Source organism: Nicotiana tabacum, chromosome 17, assembly GCF_000715075.1.
Source record: "Nicotiana tabacum cultivar K326 chromosome 17, ASM71507v2, whole genome shotgun sequence".
NCBI lineage: Eukaryota > Viridiplantae > Streptophyta > Magnoliopsida > Solanales > Solanaceae > Nicotiana > Nicotiana tabacum.
The window spans coordinates 322718-344406 of NC_134096.1; positions in this window are offsets into that span (position 1 = coordinate 322718).

Below are 21689 nucleotides of genomic sequence, written 5' to 3' on the forward strand. Positions count from 1 at the left end.
CAAGGTGAGCAAGTTGTATAAGAATCTCTTAGAAGATATACACGAGAATGTCATGTACCAACAAGATTAAATCTAATGGTACAAGATGATATATCAAACAAGGTTGATCATAATGATGATTACCCTAAGACCTATAAAGAGGTGATACAAGTTTCTGACAACCTTCATGGTCCAAAGGGAATTTGCATCACGTTTAAATTGTCGCAATAATCCATATATATTTGCATTCGCCGTGTTTGAAGTTTTGCAGGTAACCCATGAAGTAACCATTCTTCAAACAGGAGCAATCTTCGCTCCGGTTTCCGTTCGCAACGTTCACATCCTGCAATTGTTTCAAACATAACCAACCACCATTAATTACCCGCCTTTTATTCTATAGTCGTGCAGATATTTGCTCAGCGATACATTCGTAACGTTTCAAATTCACATTCATGACTCCGCATAAATTCATCCGATATTATCCTACCCAAAATAACCCTTTCCGAAATATACGACCATTGCTATAACAACTCCATCAGTTTCGTTCACCGTTGGATCCATAACTACACACGGCCTGATTCCCGTAACACCGGGGATATGTAGGCAACTCATGAGACTCTTGCCTAGTTTTTGAGAATGTTTGGAACTTTATCTCAGGCAGGGTTAATTCCACTTGCTCATGCCATATCTCAGGACGCGGGAGGAGCACAGACTCCCGCCGCCCGTACTCCAGATCCACGGGCCCAAGTTGACCATGCCCCAGTGGTTATACCAGTACATCCAGTTGTCCCAGTTCGGCCTGAGATTAGGACAGCAGTTTCCAAGGGGGAGCAGCTCAAGCTCGAAAGGTACAAGAAGTACCACCCTCCCACTTTCAACGGTTTAGCTTCAGAGGATTCTTAGAGTTTTCTGGAGGAATGTCACCGTATCCTTCATACTATGGCTATTATGAATTCCATTGGTGTTTCTTTCACGACATTCTAGTTTAGAGAAGCATCATACCAGTGGTGGTGGAAATATGAGTTGGATAGTCTCGCCGAGGCATCTTCACTCACTTGGACTCAACTTTCAGATATGTTGTTAAGGGAGTATGTTCCTCAGAGTCTTAGAGATGCATGGCATGCAAAGATTGAGCAACTGCGCCAGGGTTTTATTAATAATTATGAGGTATTCATGCCTCACATTCTGTTGGCAGTGTTGTGAAAAGTCGAAATGAGATTTTGGTTAATATGAGGTTAATTGGCGATGTTGTAATAGATTATGAACAATTATTAAGACCAGAGATGTGATGATGGGCATACATATGATGTACTTCATGTCCTGATATCATTAAGATAATGCAGTGCTTGTAATGCTGAGATTAGTATTATTGATATATACATTGTGGTATTTTGTTGGGTTATGGATGTGTTGTTAGGAGTTTTTTTGGTGTTACTCTGGCAGGTGGATAGGCCCAATTACAGGTGAGACTCTGCCGAAAATTCTGAAACATTTGGGAGTTAGTAAAAATTTGGGGGATTGAGACGTGCAAAAGAAGAGATAAATTATGTTATGTGTTTGAAGGCAAATGATCCTAAGAGAGGAAGAATGTAACACCCTAGAAATTTTTTGAATTACTTCAACACTATCAAGAAAGCTGATGCGTGCCTAGGAACGAGTTGCTATAGCCGGTTGAGACTAAAACCGTGCGTTGTTGTGAAAATCAGGCCTTTTGAAAAGGTTAAGAGTGTAAGAAATTAGTCTTAAAGTTTACAAATATGGATAAAAGAAATAATCTCAAATGAGATGGTGTTGTCGGGCTTATCTCAAATGCGGTAGCATGGAATCAACCGTGAGTATATGTGTAAAAGTAAAATCATCAATTTGGTAACCTCGGAATAATTCTTAGAACGTTCGAGGAAGAACATTTGTTTAAAAGGTGGAGAATGTAACGACCCGACTTGTCGTTTTAAGAATTAAGGCCCTGTTCAGTGGCTTAAGGTATCGAACAGCTTCGCAATATGTATTATGACCCGCGAGTGTGGTCGAGTTTGATTTACTGAAGATTCGAATTTTAATTAAAAGAGCAATTCTTATTTAGAAGCTTAAATGGAAAGAGTTAACCGGAGAGTTGACTTTTGAGAAAACGACCCGGAGTAGAATTACAAGGATGGAAATAGTTTCGTATGATGATTTCAGACTTAGGCGTATATCCGGATTTGGATTTGAAAGTCCGTAGGACAATTCGACACATTTGGCGAAAGTTAAAAAATATAAGATTTTGGAAAAGTCCGACCGAAGGGTGAATTTTTGATAACGAGCTCGGATTTCGATTCCGAAAATGGGAATAGCTCGATTAAGTCAATTATGACTTGTGTGCAAAATTTGAAGTCATTTCGGATTGATTTGATACGTTTCGGCGCAAAATATAGAAGTTGTAAGATTTGAAAACTTATAATTTGATTCGATGCTCGATTCGTAATTTCGGCATTGTTTGACGCAGTTTGAAGCCTCTACTAAGTTCGTATTGTATTTTGGGACGTGTCGGTATATTTGGTTGAGGTTTCCGAGCATCTCGGGTGGATTTTGGAAGGTTAACGGATTAATTCGGACTTGAAAAAAAGCTGTTGGAATTTTTGGCCAGCTTGTTGTTTTTTTTGCAGGTGCATGAACAGTACCGCAGGTACATGAACAGTGCCCGCAGGTGCGAATCGGGGCAGAATGTTTAGGACCAAAAATTGGTCATTTTGCCATTTTCGTTTTGGATTTTTGGTGCTCGGATTTGGAAGATTCTGGAAGGATTTTTCACAAGCTTGGTTGGGGTAAGTGTTCTATATCCTAAAGTGTTTATATTTCATGAATCTATGGTTATATTCATCATTTAATATATATTTAAATAAAAAGAAATCAAGATTTTTGTAAAATCTTCCAAAAACGAAAATTTAAGATTTGGAGGTTGAGTTATTATTGGAATTCGATAAAATTGGTATCGTTGAACTCGTATCAGAATGGGTATTCGGATTTAGTAAAAATTATGTCGGGTTCCGAGAAGCGGGTCTTGCGTTGACCTTTGTTGACTTTTTGGAATAAAATTTTAAGTCAACGTATTATTATTCGAAATTGTTTTCGATGAATTTTAATGAAGTTATGCTATTAATATGGATAGATTTGAGCGGTCCGGAGGTCAATTCAAGCAAGAAGGCAAATTTTGGAATATCGGCATAACTTCAAAAAGGTAAGTGTCTTGCTTAACCTCGAGTGGGGGAATTACCCCTTAGGCATTGAGTCTTATGTGTCATTTATGAAATGTTAAAAGCCGTGTACGTGAGGTGACGTGTACGTACTCGACTTATATGTGTAAATTTTATTGAGTTAAAGTGTTGAGCATATTGTGTGGTAAATTGGATAATTGTAGGTATATATTAATCATTTATTTATCGTGCCTAAATCCTTGTTGTTGTTGAATATGTCGTTATATGTAAATTTGATGTGATTGTTACTTGATTATTTATGTAATTCCGTGAATTTTTTGGTTTGATAATTATTGGAATTTAATTTCATTATTGATTTTTCCTCTGCAAATAATTAATTAAATGATCTTAAGAAGAGGTGTTTATATAATTATTGAAATTTTGAATTTAATGAAGACTTTGCTTTATGTTGAATAATTTCTATCTCTATTGATTCTTTTTGGGTGTTGTACACATTGTGTGGAGCTTTTGGCTATTTGTTGTGAAATTAATTGACTTGGTTGTAGCTTTTGAATTTAGTTGTGGCCATTGGGCAAATTGTGATATGAATTGATTTTGTTATGTTGTCGTGATAATTTTCCGTGTAAATTGTTGTGTTGTGTTAATTATTATTTTGAGGATATAAGGGTGGCATTTCACCGTTGATATTATGTGGGTATAAGGGTGGTATTTCACCGTGGTTGTGTTTGTTGGAATATGGTCTGGGCAAAGCGATAAGGGTGGCAATTCGAGCGATAAGGGTGGCAATATATTGTCTGGGCAGAGCGATAAGGGTGGCTATAGGAGTGATAAGGGTGTCAATAAGAGCGATAAGGGTAGCTATTGTCAGGGTCGATATGTGATGATGTGGGGTTGTGGTGTTGATGATTTTCATGTGATGTTGTGATTTTCTTGTGTTTATTTTTATACCTTGTGCAATTTGTCTTGTTGTTGGTAGATTGATAACATTCTGATTTTTGTTGAAATTGAGAGCCTGTGGCTATTGCCAGACGTATTATAAAATGAAATGTGGGCACAAGGTGTCGTGATTAAATAATGAGGATATTTGGCACGTGAATTGTCCGTGCAGTTGTGATATGAAATGTGGGTACGAGGTGCTGTGATGCAATGATAATGATATTTGGCACGTGAATTGTCTGTGCAGTTATGATATGAAATGAGGGCACATGGTGCCGGGGAAATATGATGATTTAATTATGGACACGAGGTGCCGTGGAAAAATGAAAAAATGGGTTGAGACCCATGTTTACGAAAAATATGAAAATGGGCTGAGATTAGTATTTTTATGATTTTGAAATGAGGTGTCACATGGTGACTCTTTAATCGAAAGAATCATATTCAAAATATATTTTTGATTATATGAAAGAATTGTATTTGAAAGATATTTATTCGACGAAATTATATTTGAAAAAGAGTTTTATTCGTAAGAATTATATGTGAAAGTTATTTAATTGAAGAAATTTATTTAACTGGGTATAATTGTATTTATTAATTGTTGAGCAATATTAAATGGTGATTTCACTGTTTTACTGTGTATATCATTAGTTGTTTTATGTTGCCTTGATGTTATTTGGTTCCTATTATTTTGCATATTTTATTGCACAAGTTATTAGACTAGTGAGTGTCTTGACTGTACCTTGTCTCTACTCAACTGAGGTTAGTCTTGATACTTACTGGGTACCGACCGTCGCGTACTCATACTACACATCTGCACATTTTTGTACAGAGCCAGGTATTGGAGATAACGGACTTGAGCAGAGTTAAAGCGGGATCGTAAGGATTCAAGGTAGAGCTGCTTGGTCATCGTAGTCCCTTGGGGTCTTTTCATTTCATTGTACTGTTAATTTGTAATCAAATAGTATTGCATATTCGGTCCTCGTGATCATTCCATGTATTCGGTTAGAGTTCGTGACTCAGTACTACTAGTCTTGGGAGGTTGTATTTTTTTTATATTTGTTTCGCTTTTAGTTTTGATTACTTATTTAATTCAGAAAAAAAGGCTTCAAAAAAGTTACTGAAATCGGCTTACCCAGCCTTAGAGACTAGGTGTCATCACGACGCATGTGGTGGGATTTTTGGGTCGTGACACCTCGGGTGTGTTTCGGGATGGTTTCAGATCATTTCAGGTTGTTTTGGACTGCTGTTGCTGGTATCTGGTTTCCTTCATCGCGAACGCGAAGGGTGTCCGTGTTCGCGAAGAGGAATTTGAGGCAGCTAGGTTTTGGTCTTCGCGAAGGCGAGGCAGAGGTCGCGAACGTGAGGGGTTGCCTAAGGAAGCTTACGCGAACGTGACAAAGGGGTCGCAAACGCGAAGAAGAAAAGCGGAGTGGGGGCCTAGAGTAGTTTGAACTTCGCGCACGCGGAGCTCCAGCCGTGAACACGAAGCTGTGGTGTATACATCCTTCGCGAACGCGAGGCTTTGATCGTGAATGCGAAGAAGGTCCTGGCCTGGGCAGATTATTTTAAAGACGGGATTTGGCCATTTTTCCTTCATTTTTCATTTAGTTGGGCGATATTTGGAGCTCTTGGAAGGGAGATTTTTGTCATCTATGTCAAGGTAAGTGATTCCCACCTATTGCAAGTTAAATACTTGGATTATATACGGATTTAGACAAGAAAATTTGTAGAAATTTGGGATTTGAAGAAAAACCTAGAAATTGGTATTATTGGATTTTGACCACGAATTTGGGCATGGAATTGAGAATAAATCATATCTTTGATTTCGTAATATTATGGGTAATGTTTATCTTCAAAAATTTCGACATCCGGGCACGTGTGCCCGAGGGTGATTTTATCGACTTTTCGAGCAGAGTTGGGAATTTTGTAAATTGACTTATAATGAATATTAGAGTATATATTTATTGATTTGCACATTTATTGACTAGTTTTTGGAGCGTTGGGCATTGGTTTGAGTTGTTGGAAGGGCTTGGTAGCTGGTTGTTGAATTCCAGAGCGAGGTAAGTCTCCTTTCTAACCTTGTAACAGGGAATTAACCCCATAGGTGAATCAAATCACTATGTGTTTCCATTTGTGGGGGCTACGTACGCACGAGGTGACGAGATTCCATGCGTAGATACTATTATGCTTATGTACGGGTAGTCTAGGACCCATATCATGTTGTACTTGCAATGTTTGCGCCCTACTTGTTAATTTAATTGTTTAAGACACTTAGAAGCTCGATAAAGGAATTGTAAAAATGGTTAAACTTCATTTACTTGACCGTTAAATGAGAATTTAAAATTTTGGAATATTTGCCCCTTAATAAATCTTGAATTGGTTGTTTAATGTGTTTTCTCTTTTGTGGAGCAGACCGAACACCTCGGTAGAAGATAGATGCATCTATGGTTCATGTCGTTCGACCCTCGGTAGTGCACAATTTAAATATTATGTTGGATCGGACAGTACGATCTCGACATGATTTCGCATGATTGAATTGATTGCTTTGGAATTCACCATAAATGATATTGCCTCCTTGGGCTGAGACAAATTGTTAAATAATGGAAAGTAAATTTGGTGATTTCTTAATTATAAAAGAACTGCTTACTTACTTCAAAATATTGAACTTGCAACCGTTTTATATGATCCATGATTAATTATATCATTGATATTTTATTTATAGCCCATAGTAAGTGTCGAAGTCGACCCCTCGTCACTACTTCTTCGAGGTTAGGCGGGATACTTACTGGGTACGCGTTGATTTACGTACTCATACTACACTTATTGCACATTTTTGTGCACGTACATATACGCCTAGTGGCCTTGTGGGCGTAGAGGCTCGATTATAGAGGGGACTTAGGTGAGTTGCACTCTATACTACGATTCGCAGCCAGCAAAGTCTCCTTCTGAGTATTTATATTTTTCCTGTCTAATTTGTATTCCGGACGGATGCTGTATTTTATTTTACATTCCTAGTTGATGCTCATGCACTTGTGACACCGGGTTTTGAGGTGATTTGGATTGTCCTGTATTGAATTTTTAATAATATTATTATTTACTCTGTAAATTCCATCTTTCACTATTAAATTGAAGGAAATATGATTTCAAAAATATTAAAATGAGAACCAAATTACGTATTTTATTTTTGGCTTGCCTTACAGCAGGGTTTGGTGCCATCACGACCTTTAATTGATTTTGGGTTGTGACAACATGGTATCAGAGCACTAGGTTCACTTAGGTTTCACGAGTCATGAGCGAGTCTAGTAGAGTCTTGCGGATCGGTACAAAGATGTCTGTACATATCTTCGAGAAGCTACAAGACTATTGGGAGCACTTCCCTTCTTGATTCCTCATCGTGCGATTTGATTCCTTTGAGGCTTATGCCTTCATTTCCTTCCTATTCAATCTTGTGCGACGTGAAGCACTTGTTATAAATTTGGAATCGAGGAATTTTAATGGTACTACAGATGCGGTGCGGGATGTTTCTCCTTGCATATTTGATTGTGCTATTGTGGTCTCTTTGCGGAAGGTCGTTCTGTCATTTCAGCTTAGTATCAGTATTGCCTATGGTTTGAGATTTGGCATTGATTGTTATGATGATTCGTGCGTTGCTATCGCACCGTGTTTGTGTAATGGTAGGATGTTTGTCTATGCGTCGAAGCAGTGAATGACTTGGAAGGAGATTTACTCAGTGCATGATTTAGAGATCCAATATTTTATTTCCAGCGAAGGAAAGGCAATCGTACTAGGAATTTTCAGATTTGGGTTGATGGAATGACGAAACTTGGTATTTTGAGCATGATGGAATTTTCATCTGTGGTGTGGTGACATTGTCAGGGAAGCGGCTGTCAGAGATCGCAGTGTGCGGTGGTTCAGGACTTAATCGGTGGTCCGGGTGTTGAGGGCTCAAGGAAGATGATCTTCGGAAAGGTTTAAAGTTGGTAGCGATCGATTTGTTCAAGTGCTACAAAGATAGATTTTGATTTAAGGCAACAACTAGGCAACGAAGGATGAGGAAGAACATGTGGGAGGTGTCTTGCGGTGGTTAAATTTCTAGAAGGCCAAGTGTAAGGAAATAGAAGTTGAGTGGTTGCTTAAAGGAGAGGGTTTGACCTAAGTGGGAGAGTGAAAGAGTAGCATATGGGTTCTGTGGTAGGATAACTACACGTCTTGAGAAAGTTTAGAGTGATTTGGGATTCATGGTGGACAATGACTCGGTCTACAGGCTTAATTTGGAATATTGGCTACTATACGGAGGAAGGTTGGATACAACAGAAAGAAGTTTCTTGATATGAAGAAGGATATAACAGGACTTTGGATTGGGATGTATTGTCACACCTTTAATTGATGTCCATGATGAGTGAACGGACTTGTACAACTGGTGAATGAGCACGGTCTCAGGATGAGTTACTGATTTTGTAGTAATTGTTCCTAGTGCAGCGGCATTTGATGATGTTGGTATGGAGTTTCCACAGATGGGTTATCTCCTGTGAACAGGTTAGCGGTTGCATGGTGTTGACGAAGCTCTTACAGAGAATTTCTACTAACTATTCAGGAAGAGGTCAAATACGTGCATGTGGCTAATGATTCGTAGTGGCCATGAAATGGTTAACAAGAAGATTTCGAGGAATTTGGCGGGTCGATTGCGTGAGGTCATGTCAGTAAGGAATTAGGGATCTTGGTAGGTTCGAGGGTCATGTAATGGTAGCTTCAAGCTTAAGTGGGAGAGCCCCACCGCCTAAGATTGGATTGCATGGTTGTCTACTTGTGAGTTTTCTGGTTATCGGCATATTGGTGGGTTGTTACAACTAAGTAAAGAGAACATCAGTGGTGATTTGAGCCAAGGATTTGAGGAATGTGTCCTATAATTGGTCTTATCGATTCATGTTCAGGCTTTGGGAAGGATCGAAGTTTATGCTTAGTTTAGATATGATGTACAAAAAAAGGAATTCAGCCGGTTGCTTCTTTGAGAGGGTGTTCATGTGCTAGCAGAGCCTTGGGGTTTCATTATATTTGGGACCATGTCAGAGTGGGTAACTCTCAACCACGGTCCTAGTGGTTTCAAAAGTTAAAGTGTGGTGTCTAAGGATTTCGATTCCGTAGTATGGTTAAGTATCGAGCTGTTGTCGCGGATTATGAAAGGGACTTGGAGTGTTCTACGTTATCTTCGATCGGCGGTGTGGCATTGGAGAAATGGGAGAAAATAACTTCGAATTCATGCAAAAATTATCAGAATGGGTGTACCAGTTGAAGATGCGAATATGCGCATAAGGAGGGTATGAGATGGTTCGTGGGTTTTAGAGATAACGCGGTCTCGTGAAATAAGGTCACTCAGGATGAGTGCGTATTTGGGTCCATTGTGTTTTGAATGGAGCTATTATTATTTCTAGGGCAAGTCCCGAGTAAATTAGAAGAAGTGGCTCGGTTGGTAATGGCTGAATCAACACGGTTATGACAGTGGCCAGTTTCTCCAGCGTGAAGTTATACATATGGTTTGTGGTTGTACACTTGGGCTTGAGAGCCACCACAACTTGGTTGATTTGAGAGGTATTCGATTCATATGGCTTTGCTATGTAAAGGGATTTCTGGAAGAGTTATGATAGTTCAAATCACAACATGAGGTTGTATTTTCTACGGTTTGGGATTTTAGTTGCATGATGCATTGGTTCTTCTAAAATGAGCTAAGTAAAAGATTTCTATATGATGAAGTGTTTATTCTATTAGTGGATCAGGGGTTATTATGGAATTCTGGTACTCTCGCGTATTGGCATGTTAGGTGCAGTGAGCGGCATGGGAATTAGAGGTTGAGGACCAAGGTTGCAGTTGATGTCGACAAGGATGTCAAGAGCTCGGATGAGCGTGGAAGAATTCAGATTTGTAGAGTGAGCTGGTATTGTCTTTAATGTCACATGAGATCGGTGTCATGTATAAGGGGCTTTGTGTGTCTGATTTGTGAATTTATGATTTGTTTTACAGCCGTAGTATGACCGGTGATATGGATGTGTTGACTTGTTACCTGGTGCGGAATGGTCGTGGGAGTATGCCCCACTGGGAGATTTGTATAAGTGTGACATGTCAGTCACTTGATTGTTAAAGATTGAGACCGAATATGGAGGTCATAGTAATATCGCAAGTGCGAGAGTTTATGCCTGAGGGGCATTCTATTTCTTAGGTTGTGGACCATGTGAGTTCGTTTTGGATTTGACGGTTGTTCTTATGTGTCGTGAATAGGTCATTGTGCGTCTGTGAGGAGCTATTTAGCCCAACATGGTATGATCAGGATCGGTTTGGGGTCCGTGGATAGATCTAAAAGTGAATGTGGTCTCTATATCAATCCGGATGTGTTCATTCCAGCATAGCGTTGTTTTAGGAGGGGTCTTCGGCCCTTGGATGTTATTTCTGTCATCAGCTATTTCATGAAATACTCTATTGTGCCATGTAGGTTGTGAGACAGTTTGATTATTCGCACTAGTATTGAGATCCCGTATAGTTTGTGGTGTTATATGAGCAGGATGGCTCTTGAGGTGTAGGTTATGTATTGCACCTTAACCGTGCATGGGTTTCATAGCTTATGGCGCTATTTGTCTCCCCAAAGATGGTATTGTGCACTTTGCGTGCTTGTGGTTGATGGGTACTTCCCTATTTATTATCATGTGTGGATCGGGTGGCATGCCGCCATGAGTATATGTTGAATCGGGTGGCACATCGTCACAGGTATATTGTTGGATCGGGTTGCACGCCACAACGGTATTGTGTGTGGATCGGGTTGCATGCCGCAATAGTGAAATGTTGAGCACGATTTCTTATATTTGTTTTGTGTGTCCTGTTTCTTGCCTCTGAGAAGGTTCATAGTATTTGATGGCCGTTTTTAGTCGTTACGCGGGCTGGATAGTTCTTTTCCAGAGCTCGTTCTTCCTTATGTATCATATTCAAGCTACGGCTTGTTGGCCCTGTGGTGGCATTATATGAGATCGTATATAGTGCTTGTGGGGGCTTATTGTCGGAACAACTTCTACTTGGTGAGACGAGATTATTAGACCTGGCGATCGGATTTATATGAAGCATATTAAAGAGTAAATATCGTTAATTGGTTTATAAGGAGGTAATGGTTCTTGTCCGGAGGAGAGACTCAATGATTTGTTGACTCGACAATTATTTATGAATTCCTACACATCTCCTCCATCGTGGCAGTACTGCAAGAGTTGGAACAAGACTTATATGAGTCATGAGGTGTGTTGTGAGCATCAGATTCGTGGGATTTTGGATGTTATTATTATGGGATGTTATTATGGTCATGTAAATTATGTGGTGCATGGTGTGGATTCCGCAAATGTATGCGAACATGTATTGGTGCATCGTGTAGTGATTAATACATCGTTTGTATGTTGGAAACAAGCATCGCAGAGAATTTCAGATGTTAGAATTTGGTTCTTAGGCTAATTTGACTAAATAAAAGGGGAATCTTCAGATTTGCTCGAGCTAATGTGCTCAACTGAATTGTGGTAGCATAGGTAGGTGCACAAGGTATTAAACAGTAATTTTGGACAACTCCAGAGCAGCTCTTAGCACGTTCGCCGACGAACGTATGTTTAAGTGGGAAAGAATGTAACGACCCGACCGGTCATTTTGAGCTTTAGCGCGTTATTCATCGGTTTTAGGACCTGAGGAGCTTCACTTCAGGTATTACGACTTGTACGCGTGATCGGAAATTTATTTTCGGGAAGTTCAGAGTTGATTTGGAAAGAAAATTCTAATTTCGAAAGCCTTAAGTTGGAGGAATTGACTAAAGTGTGATTTTTGAGTAACCGACATCGGAATCGGGATTTGACGGTTCCAACAGGTTCGTATGATGATTTTGGACTGGGGCATAAGTCCGGAATGGGTTTTTGATGAGCCGGGAGCGTTTCAGCGCCTATTGTGGAAGTTGGCATTTTGGAAAAAAATTATAAATTTGGGTTGAAGGGCATTTCAATGTTATCGATGTCCGTTTCGGATTCTGAGTTTGGGAATAGCTTCGTATGGTGATCCTGGTATTAGGAGCGCGTCCAGATATGGATTTGAAGGTTTTTGAAAAGTTTGACCGGAAGTGGACATTTTGATATCGGGGTCGGATTCCGATTCCGGAAGTTGGAATAGGTCCGTAATGTTGAATGTGACATGTGCTCAAAATTTGACGTCAACCGGACGTGATTTGATGGGTTTCGGCATCGAATGTAGAAGTTTGAAGTTCTAAAGTTCATTAAGCTTGAATTGTGGTGAGATTCATAATTTTGATGTTGTTTGATGTGATTTGAGGTCTTGAGCAGGTTCGTGTTATGTTGTGGGACTCGTTTACGTGATTTGACGGAGTCCCGGGGGCCTCAAGCGTGTTTCAGGATGGTTTCAGATCATTTCCGGTTGTTTTGGACTATTGTTGCTGGTATCTGGTTTCCTTCATCGCGAATGTGAAGGGTGTCCCACGTTCGCGAAGAGGAATGTGAGGCATCTGGGTTTTGGACTTCACGAACGCGAGGCGGAGGTCGCGAACACGGAGGGTTACCTAAGGAAGCTTACGCAAACGGGACACAAGGGTCGCGAATGCGAAGAAGAAAAGCGGAGTGGGGGCCTGGAGTAGTTTGTCCATCGCTAACGTGGAGTTCCACCCGCGAACGCGAAGCAATGGTGTATGCAGCCTTCGCTAATGCGAGGCTTTGATTGGGAACGTGAAGAAAGGCCTGGCCTGGGCAGATTATTTTAAAGACGGGATTTGGCCATTTTTTCTCCATTTTTCATTTGGTTGGGCGATGTTTGGAGCTCTTGGAAGGGTCATTTTCGTCATCTATGTCAAGGTAAGTGATTCCCACCTATTCCAAGTTAAATACTTGGATTATATACGAATTTAAACATGAAAATTTGAAGAAATTTGGGATTTGAAGAAAAACTAGAAATTGGTATTTTGGATTTTGACTACGAATTTGGGCATGGAATTGAGAATAAATCATATATCTGAGGGAATTAACCCCATAGGTGAATCAAATTATTATGTGTTTCAATTTATGGGGGCTACGTACGCACGAGGTGACGAGAGTCCGTGCGTAGCTACTATTATGCTTATGTCCGGGTAGTCTAGGATCCATATCATGTTGTACTTGCAATGTTTGCACCCTACTTGCTAATTTGATTATTTAAGACATTTAGAAACTCGATAAAGGAATTGTAAAAATGGTTAAACTTCATTTACTTGATCGTTAAATGTGAATTTGAAATTTTGGAATATTTTCCCCTTAATAAATCATGAATTGGTTGTTTAATGTGTTTTCTCTTTTGTGGAGCGGGCCGAATGCCTCGGTAGCAGATATATACATCTATGGTTCATACCGTTCGACCCTCGATAGTGCACAGTTTAAATATTATGTTGGATCGGGCTGTACGGCCTCGACATGATTTGCGCATGATTGAATTGATTGCTTTGGAATTTACCATAAATGATATTGCCTCCTTGGCCTGACATAAATTGTTAAATAATGGAAATAAATTTGTAGACTTCTTAATTATAAAAGAACTGTTTACTTACTTCAAAATATTGAACCTGCAACCCTTTTATATGATCAATGCTTAATTGTATTATTGATATTTTATTTATAGTCCATAGTAAGTGTCGAAGTCGACTCCTCGTCACTACTTCTTCGAGGTTGGGCGGGATACTTACGGGGTATGCGTTGCTTTACGTACTCATACTACACTTGTTGCACATTTTTGTGCAGGTACATATACGCCTAGTGGCCTTGCGGGCGCAGAGGCACGGTTATAACGGGGAATTAGGTGAGTTGCACTCTATTCTACGATCCACAACCAATAGAGTCTCCTTTCGAGTATTTATATTTTTCATGTCCAATTTGTATTTCGGACAGATGCTGTATTTTATTTTACATTCCTAGTTGATGCTCATGCACTTGTGACAACGGGTTTTAGGGTGATTTTGGTGGTCCTGTATTGAAAATTTTAATAATATTATTATTTACTCTGTAAATTCCATCTTTAACTATTAAATTGAAGGAAATATAATTTCAAAAATATTAAAACGAGAACCAAATTACGTATTTTATTTTTGGCTTGCTTGACAGCGGGGTACGACGCCATTACGACCTTTAATGGATTTTGGGTCGTAACAATTATAATGCACATATCTTATAAATTAATAGAGATGAGTCAAGAAAAATACCACTTAAGAGATATAAAGTTATAAACCACACATAGAAGTATAATAGATTTGAAGAAATTGGCAAGATAATCTCTTTTAACTGTCAAAAGGCTATTAAAGGATACCAAGTCACAAATCATATCAATTATTTTCAGATGTGAAAAATACCCTTATTGTCTCAAATTGTCATTTATTTTGAGCATGTAATCAAACTTCCTCAATTCTTTCTAAAATAATGAAACAATAATCAAATTTCAATGTAAAATTTATCACAATCATTCCTAAAATAATAAAAAATAGATCATTTTAATGCAAGACAAAAAGGCAAAGTTAGTACTATAACGACTCGTCCGGTCATTTTGAGTATTACAGTCTTGTTTCCCCATTTATTGCTTATATTGTGCTCATTTATTGTTATGTGACTTGCCGGGTAGTCGGTTTAACTCCGGGGATGTTTCAAAATGAGTTGGGACACTTAGTCCCAAGGTTGGAAGCCTAAGTTGAAAGAGTTGACCGGATGTTGACTTATGTGTAAATGGCTCCGAAATAAAGTTTTGATGGTTCTGATAGCTCTGTATAGTGATTGTAGACTTAGTAGTATATCCGGATATTGATTTGGAGGTCCCTAAGTGATTTTGGTTTGAACTGACGAAAGTTAGAAAAAAAGAAGTTTGGAGAGTTGAGAAGTTTGACCGAGAGTGACTTTGTGGTTAATGGGCTTGGATTTTGGTTCCAGAAGTTGGAATAGGTCCGTTGTATCATTTATGACTTGTGTGCAAAATTTGAGGTCAATCGGACTTGATTTCATATGTTTCGTCATTGATTGTAAAAGTTGGAAATTCATTAGTTTCATTGGGCTTGAATTGGGGTGCGATTCGTGTTTTGTCATTGTTTGATATGATATGAGGCATCGACTATGCTCGTATCGTGTTTTAGGACTTGTTAGTATATATTTGGTTGAAGTCCCGGGGGCATCGGGTGGATTTCAGATGGTTAACGAATCTAATTTGAACTTAGGAAATGGCTGAGGAGTTCTAGACGTAGAAATTTTAGGTCTCACCGAATCACACATAGAGATATTGATAACACACATAGAGATAATGGTATTTCATAACTAATTGATTGATTAGTTGCCCGTAGACCACCTAAAAGGAATATTTATTATTTGATCCATATCCCGATATAAGTAGTCTAATGCGAGAAGTACTTGAAATGGCAATCGAGAAAAAATCACCAATACTAAGATCGACTAGAACAAGGTGATCACCAAAAGGAATTACTGAATAACTTAGAAAGATGGATATTACTGTTATGGATGGTCCGATACTGAATAAACGAGTATCTGTTGTAGATGGAATACGTTTCTCTTTCAAAAGTAGTTTTGTCCCATCTCCTAGAGCTTGAAGAATTCCTAAAGGGCCACCATATTCAGGTCTGATACGTTGTTGTATTCTTGTAGATATTTCTCTTTCTAACCACACAATTACTAGTACACCTATTGTGATTCCTAATACAAGAGTCAAAATAGGAAAAAGAATCCATATGATCCCATAGACTTCTTTTAAGAATTCCAATTTGGAAAAAGAATTGATAGTTTCTATTTCGTGTATCAATTATTATTTCAACAATCAACTTCTCCCATAATGATATCTATGCTACCTAGTATTGTCATAATATCATCCAATTTCAATCTTTTAACTAACTGAGGAAGAATTTGCAAATTGATAAAACATGGTGGGCGAATTTTCCATCTCCAAGGAAAAACGCTCTGATCTCCTATGAGAAAAATTCTCAATTCTCCTTTTGGGGCTTTAACTCTCACATAAAGTTCTTGTTTCGACAATTCAAATGTTGGAGAAAGTTGTTTATTAATAAACTGATACTCAAAATCATTCTATTCATGATCTTTTAATCTGTCAAAACGTTGGATTTCTAAATTTTCGTAAGGCCCTCCTGGAATTCCTTCAAGATCCTGTTGAATAATCTTTATGGATTCTGTCATTTCACCGATTTGTACTAAATAACGAGCTAATGAATCCCCTTCACGTTGCCATTGAACCTACTAATCAAATTCGTCGTATGACTCATAATGATCAACTTTACGAAGATCCCATACTATTCCGGAAGCTTGTAGAAACTTGGATTTGAGGGTATGAATCCTTGAATTACGTGTGATGTGGTTGGTGTTGAGATGACCAACATGCTAGGTGACGGACGTGTGGGCGTGCACTGTAGGAATTGTGACTCGGTCAATTCTGTGGAACTGTGTAGTCAAATAATCTTGTTATTATCCATATATTATTCATGTGTTAGAGAAATGGAGCAGTGATTCATGTTAGAAATCATACTTAGGCAATATGCTGGTGTTGTTGGGACCCACAGAGGTCGTGTTGCTGTTGAATTACTTGCTTAATTTGCAATTATGTACTCAGTCACATATATAATTTCCATATCATATCTAAGTCTCTGTTACCATATATTGATACATCATATCATAATTATTTGGGATGATTGTGAGGATGTTTATGGGTTCAGGTTGCACGCCGCAACAGGCTTTATTGATTTGTTCCACTATTGGCTTATTTTAGCACTTGGGCAGGATCCGTCCCTCTGGAGTCTAACTTACCAGCAATGAGTACAGGTACCTACTGAGTGCGAGCGCGAGTGCCGAGTGATTGGGAGGATTGAGTAACTGTGAGTATTGAGTGACTATGAGGATTGATTGACTATTTCAGTTGGCATGCATAATTGACGTGTATATATAGTGATGTATCATTCCTCATTGCAGTCACCCTTGGCATATTTTATCTGTATTGAGCTTAAACTATTGAACTTGAAAGCATGTCTACATTTATATATTGTTAATTTCTATTTTTGGATTGTGCTTGTTGAGCTCATCACTACTTTCATCCCAAGGTTAGTCTTGTTACTTATTGAGTATATTGGGTCGGTTGTACTCATACTACACTCTACACTTCATGTGCAGATCCAGGTACTTCCGGGTATGGCAACAGCTAGCTTTGGGAGTTTTATTTGTTGGAGACTATCGAGGTAGCTGCCTTAGCGTCCGCAAACCTTGACTCTCCTTCTTTCTATTTATTTGTATTGTTCTATCTTTCCAGATAGTATTTTTAGCAGGCAGACTATGTTGTCAGTTAGATGCTCAAGTACTCAGTGTCACTCGGATTTTGGGGGATTTTGTATTGAGTCGCGGTATTTTCTTATCAGTTATTTTATGAGATTTTACTCTTAAGATTATTTTATTATTCTTTCAAACTTAAAGATATGAGGTTTATTTTGATTTTTGGCTTGCCTAGTATTGCGATAGGCTCCATCGCGACATGTGAGATTTGGGTCGTGACAAGTACTTTACATGAAAACTCACACGCAAAGTATTTATATATATATATATATGTGTGTGTGTGTGTATAGTGTATTTATCAAGATTAAAGTTGAATCCCTAAATATTGCCCACAACTTCCTAAACAATTAAAGTTATGCACCAATATCGTATATTAAATATAACAGTGGCAAAAACACCAACAATGAGAAGAAAAAGTCAAAATAAAAAACTTATGTACAAAGAATTTCTAATGAAAAGGAGAAGAATGATCAATGAAAAAGAAGAGACGAAAGTGACGAAAATAAGAAGATGTGCTTTATAATTTATACTAACCAAAATACAAGTAATAACTTACATTGAGTAATAGGAAAAGAAAGTATAACATATATTGAATAATTGTAATAGAATGGGCATTAAGTGTAACGACCCGACCGGTCGTTCTGAGCATTTTCACTTCGTTCGGTAGGTTATGAGCGTGAGTAGCTCCTTATGATATATTATGACTTGTGTGAATCGTCGGTTTTGGTTTTCAGGTTATTCAGAATTGATTTGGAAGAATGATTCTCAACTAGGACGCTTTAAATTGGAAGAGTTTACCAAGTTTGACTTTTAGTGTTTGACCTTGGATTGGAGTTTTGATGGTCCCGTTAGGTTCGGATGGTAATTTTGGAATTGGGCGTATGCCCGGATTTGCATTTTGATGTTTCTAGAAGGTTTCGGCACAAATTGGCAAAAAATTGGAAATTTGAAGATTTGAAAAGCTCATAAGTTTGACCGAGAGTTGACTTTGATGATATTGGGTTCGGATTGTAGTTACGGGAACTTGAATAGTTTCGTTATGTCATTTTGGACTTGTGTGCAAAATTTGAGTTCATTCCGGGTTGATTTAATATATTTCGGCGCGCGTTTTGGAAGTTGAAATTTCCAGGTTCATTTTAGTTTGATTTGCGGTGCGATTCATCATTTTGATAATGATATGTGTGATTTGAGGCCTCGAGTAGGTCCGTGTTATGTTATTGGACTTGTTGGTATATTCGGACGGGGTCCCGAGGGGCTTAGGTGAGTTTCGGATAAGGTTTGGAGCATTTTGGCAATTTTGGCTAAGGCTAGTTTAGCATAGGTTCTGGTGTGACCGCACTTGCGGAGCCATGGGCGCAAGTGCGGAGCTGCAAAAGCGTGAAGAGGGAGCTGTGAGTGAGGATCGCAGGTGCGGATGTTGGGCGTACCTGCGCGACCGCAGATGCGGATCAGGGTGCGTAGGAGCACGACCGCAGGAGCGATGGTTGCTGGTTCAGGTATTTCTTCGCAGAAGCAAAATTTGTTCAGTAGAAGCGGTGGTCGCAGATGCGACATTGTGACAGCATTTGCGGAAACTACTGGGCAGAAGCTATAAAATCGAGGTTTTGGTTCTTTTATCATATTTTGAAATATAGGACTCGGATTGGGGTAAGTGTTCCATACTTGGTTTTGATTTTATTTTATGAATCTATCTTCATTTTTGGCAATTGGTTTATGAATTTGAAAGAGGAAATTGGGGGTTTTAGCCTAAAATTTCATAGAGTTAGTTTTTGAGTGAAACTAGAATTTGAGTGAGTTTTAGCCTAAAATTTCATAGAGTGAGTTTTAGCCTAAAATTGGAGTTGGATTTGAGTGAAACTAGTATGGTTAGACTCGTAATTGAATGAGTTGTCGGATTTGATAAGTTTCGTCGAGTTCCGAGGCGTGGGCCCGGGTTGGACTGTTTGGTCGATTTTGGGCTTTTGATTAAGGATTTGACCTTTATTATTTGGAATTATTTCCTTGGGCTTTATTTGATGTATTTGAGTTGCTTTTGGTTAGTTTCAACCCGTTCGGAGGTCGGTACGCGTGTGATGGCATTTTGGAGCATCATTTGGCTTGCTCGGTATTCGATTTGACTTGTTCGAGGTAAGTAACACTTCTAAACATGGTGCTGAGGGTATGAAACCCCGAATTACGTGTTATGTGTTTGGTGCTGAGGTGACCCACATGCTACGAGACAGGCGTGTGGGCGTGCACCGTGTGAATTGTGACTCTGTTATTTCTGTGGTGCGGTGTAGTTACCTGACCATACTTGTAACTATGAAATTTCTAAGTACTTGAGCTATTGAGCTGTGATCCATGTTATAAACCATGTCTAGGCTACATGCTTATTATGTTGAGACCCACTGAGGTCATTTTCACTGTTGAGTTATCTGCTTACATTGCATTTACATACTCAGTCATATGCATTCATATGCATATTTTATCTCAATCTCTGTTACCATTTATTGATACATTACATCATTATTTTTGGGCTGAATTTTCATGACATTGAGTGTTCGAGAGACTGGAGAGATTGATGACTTAGTGATGCCGAGGGCCTGATAGGGAGGATGTTTGTGGGATCGGGTTGCACGCCGCAGCATGTTTTATTGATTTATGATGGGAGCAGGCTGCACGACATAGCATGTTTTACAAATTTATCCAATGATTGGCTTGTTATAGCGCTTGGGTTGAAGGAGGCCTTACGGAGTCTATACACACCCCCAATGAGTGCAGGTACCTACTGAGTGCGAGTGCCGAGCGATTGGTACGATTGAGTGATTGTGAGGACTGAGTGGATGTGAGGACTGAGTGATTATGAGAATTGAGTGATTAAAAGGGCTAACTGCATTGATGCACCTAGAGTATGCATATGGTTTTATCACTCCATGGTATTATAGTTGGCATGCATACATTGACATGTAGGCATAGAGATGTATTTCCCTCATGCCTTTGAAAATGAAACATTTACCTATTGAAAGCCTTTGGAAAAAATCACTATTTTCAAACTTACTCACATTTTTGGCATTTTCGGTAAAAGATTTGGTTTTCACTGATATACTTGAATAGCAAGCCTATTTGTCTGGAACTGTGAGCGAGCTGAGCATTTTATCTCTGAGTTATTACTTTATTAATTTCATTATGTTGTTATGAACTGTTGTTGGCTATTGGTTTTGGACCCCGACCTTTGTTCCATCTCGTCACTACTTTCAACCTAAGGTTAGGTTTGTTACTTATTAAGTATATGGGGTCGGTTGTACTCATACTACACATCTGCACCTTGCATGCAGATGTTGTCTGCTGATGTTCTTGTATTCGATGGGAGATGGATTTAAAGATGTACCTTCCTCTTGTTCAAGGTAGCCTTAGATTTTTACAAATCTGTTTATGTACATTTCGAACATATGATGTATTATTTCATACCAGCTTTGTAAACTCTAAGTCTTAGAAGCTCATGATTTGTACTGCCAGTCCTTGGGGAATGTATAAGATTCAGATATTTTCTTTCATTAAATTGTCTTATTAAATTTCATTGGAATTGGATAGTTGTTAATTGGCTTACGTAGCGAGTTGGGTTATGTGCCATCATGACTAGTTGGATTTTGGGTCATGACAAGTTGGTATCAGAGCCCTAGGTGCATAGGTTCTACAAGTCATGAGCAAGTGTCTAGTAGAATCTTGTGGATTGGTATGACGACGTCCATACCTATCTTCGAGAGGCTACATGGCATTTAGGTTAAACTTCCCATATTTCTTCCTTATCGTGCAGTATTGATTCAGCTTGAAGTGTAACTCTTTGAATTCCTTTCACGCATTCGTATGTGTATACGAGCGCTCAATATCAGTTGTGCATCGCCGACTTGTGATTCCATGGATAAGGTGCGAGATGTGATTTCTGTGTACTGATGATGGGACAGTCTAGGGGACTTGAGGTCGAGTTTTGACTGTAGCTTGAGCACAGGGATTTCGGTTGTGTGAGCACGTGCTTTCGGACTTATATGTCCAGTGGTGTCCCTATGGGTGGGATTTGTGGCTAGGTGAGTGGTTGGATGGCTATATGATGAGTATGATGTGACTGCAGGATGTGCTCAGATGGATAGAGTGTGACGAGAAGAGTTTTCTTGAGATGTAAAAATGACTATTGGGTGCTTGATTTATATCTTGATTTGACGTATAGTCTCAAGTTATGAGTGTATTG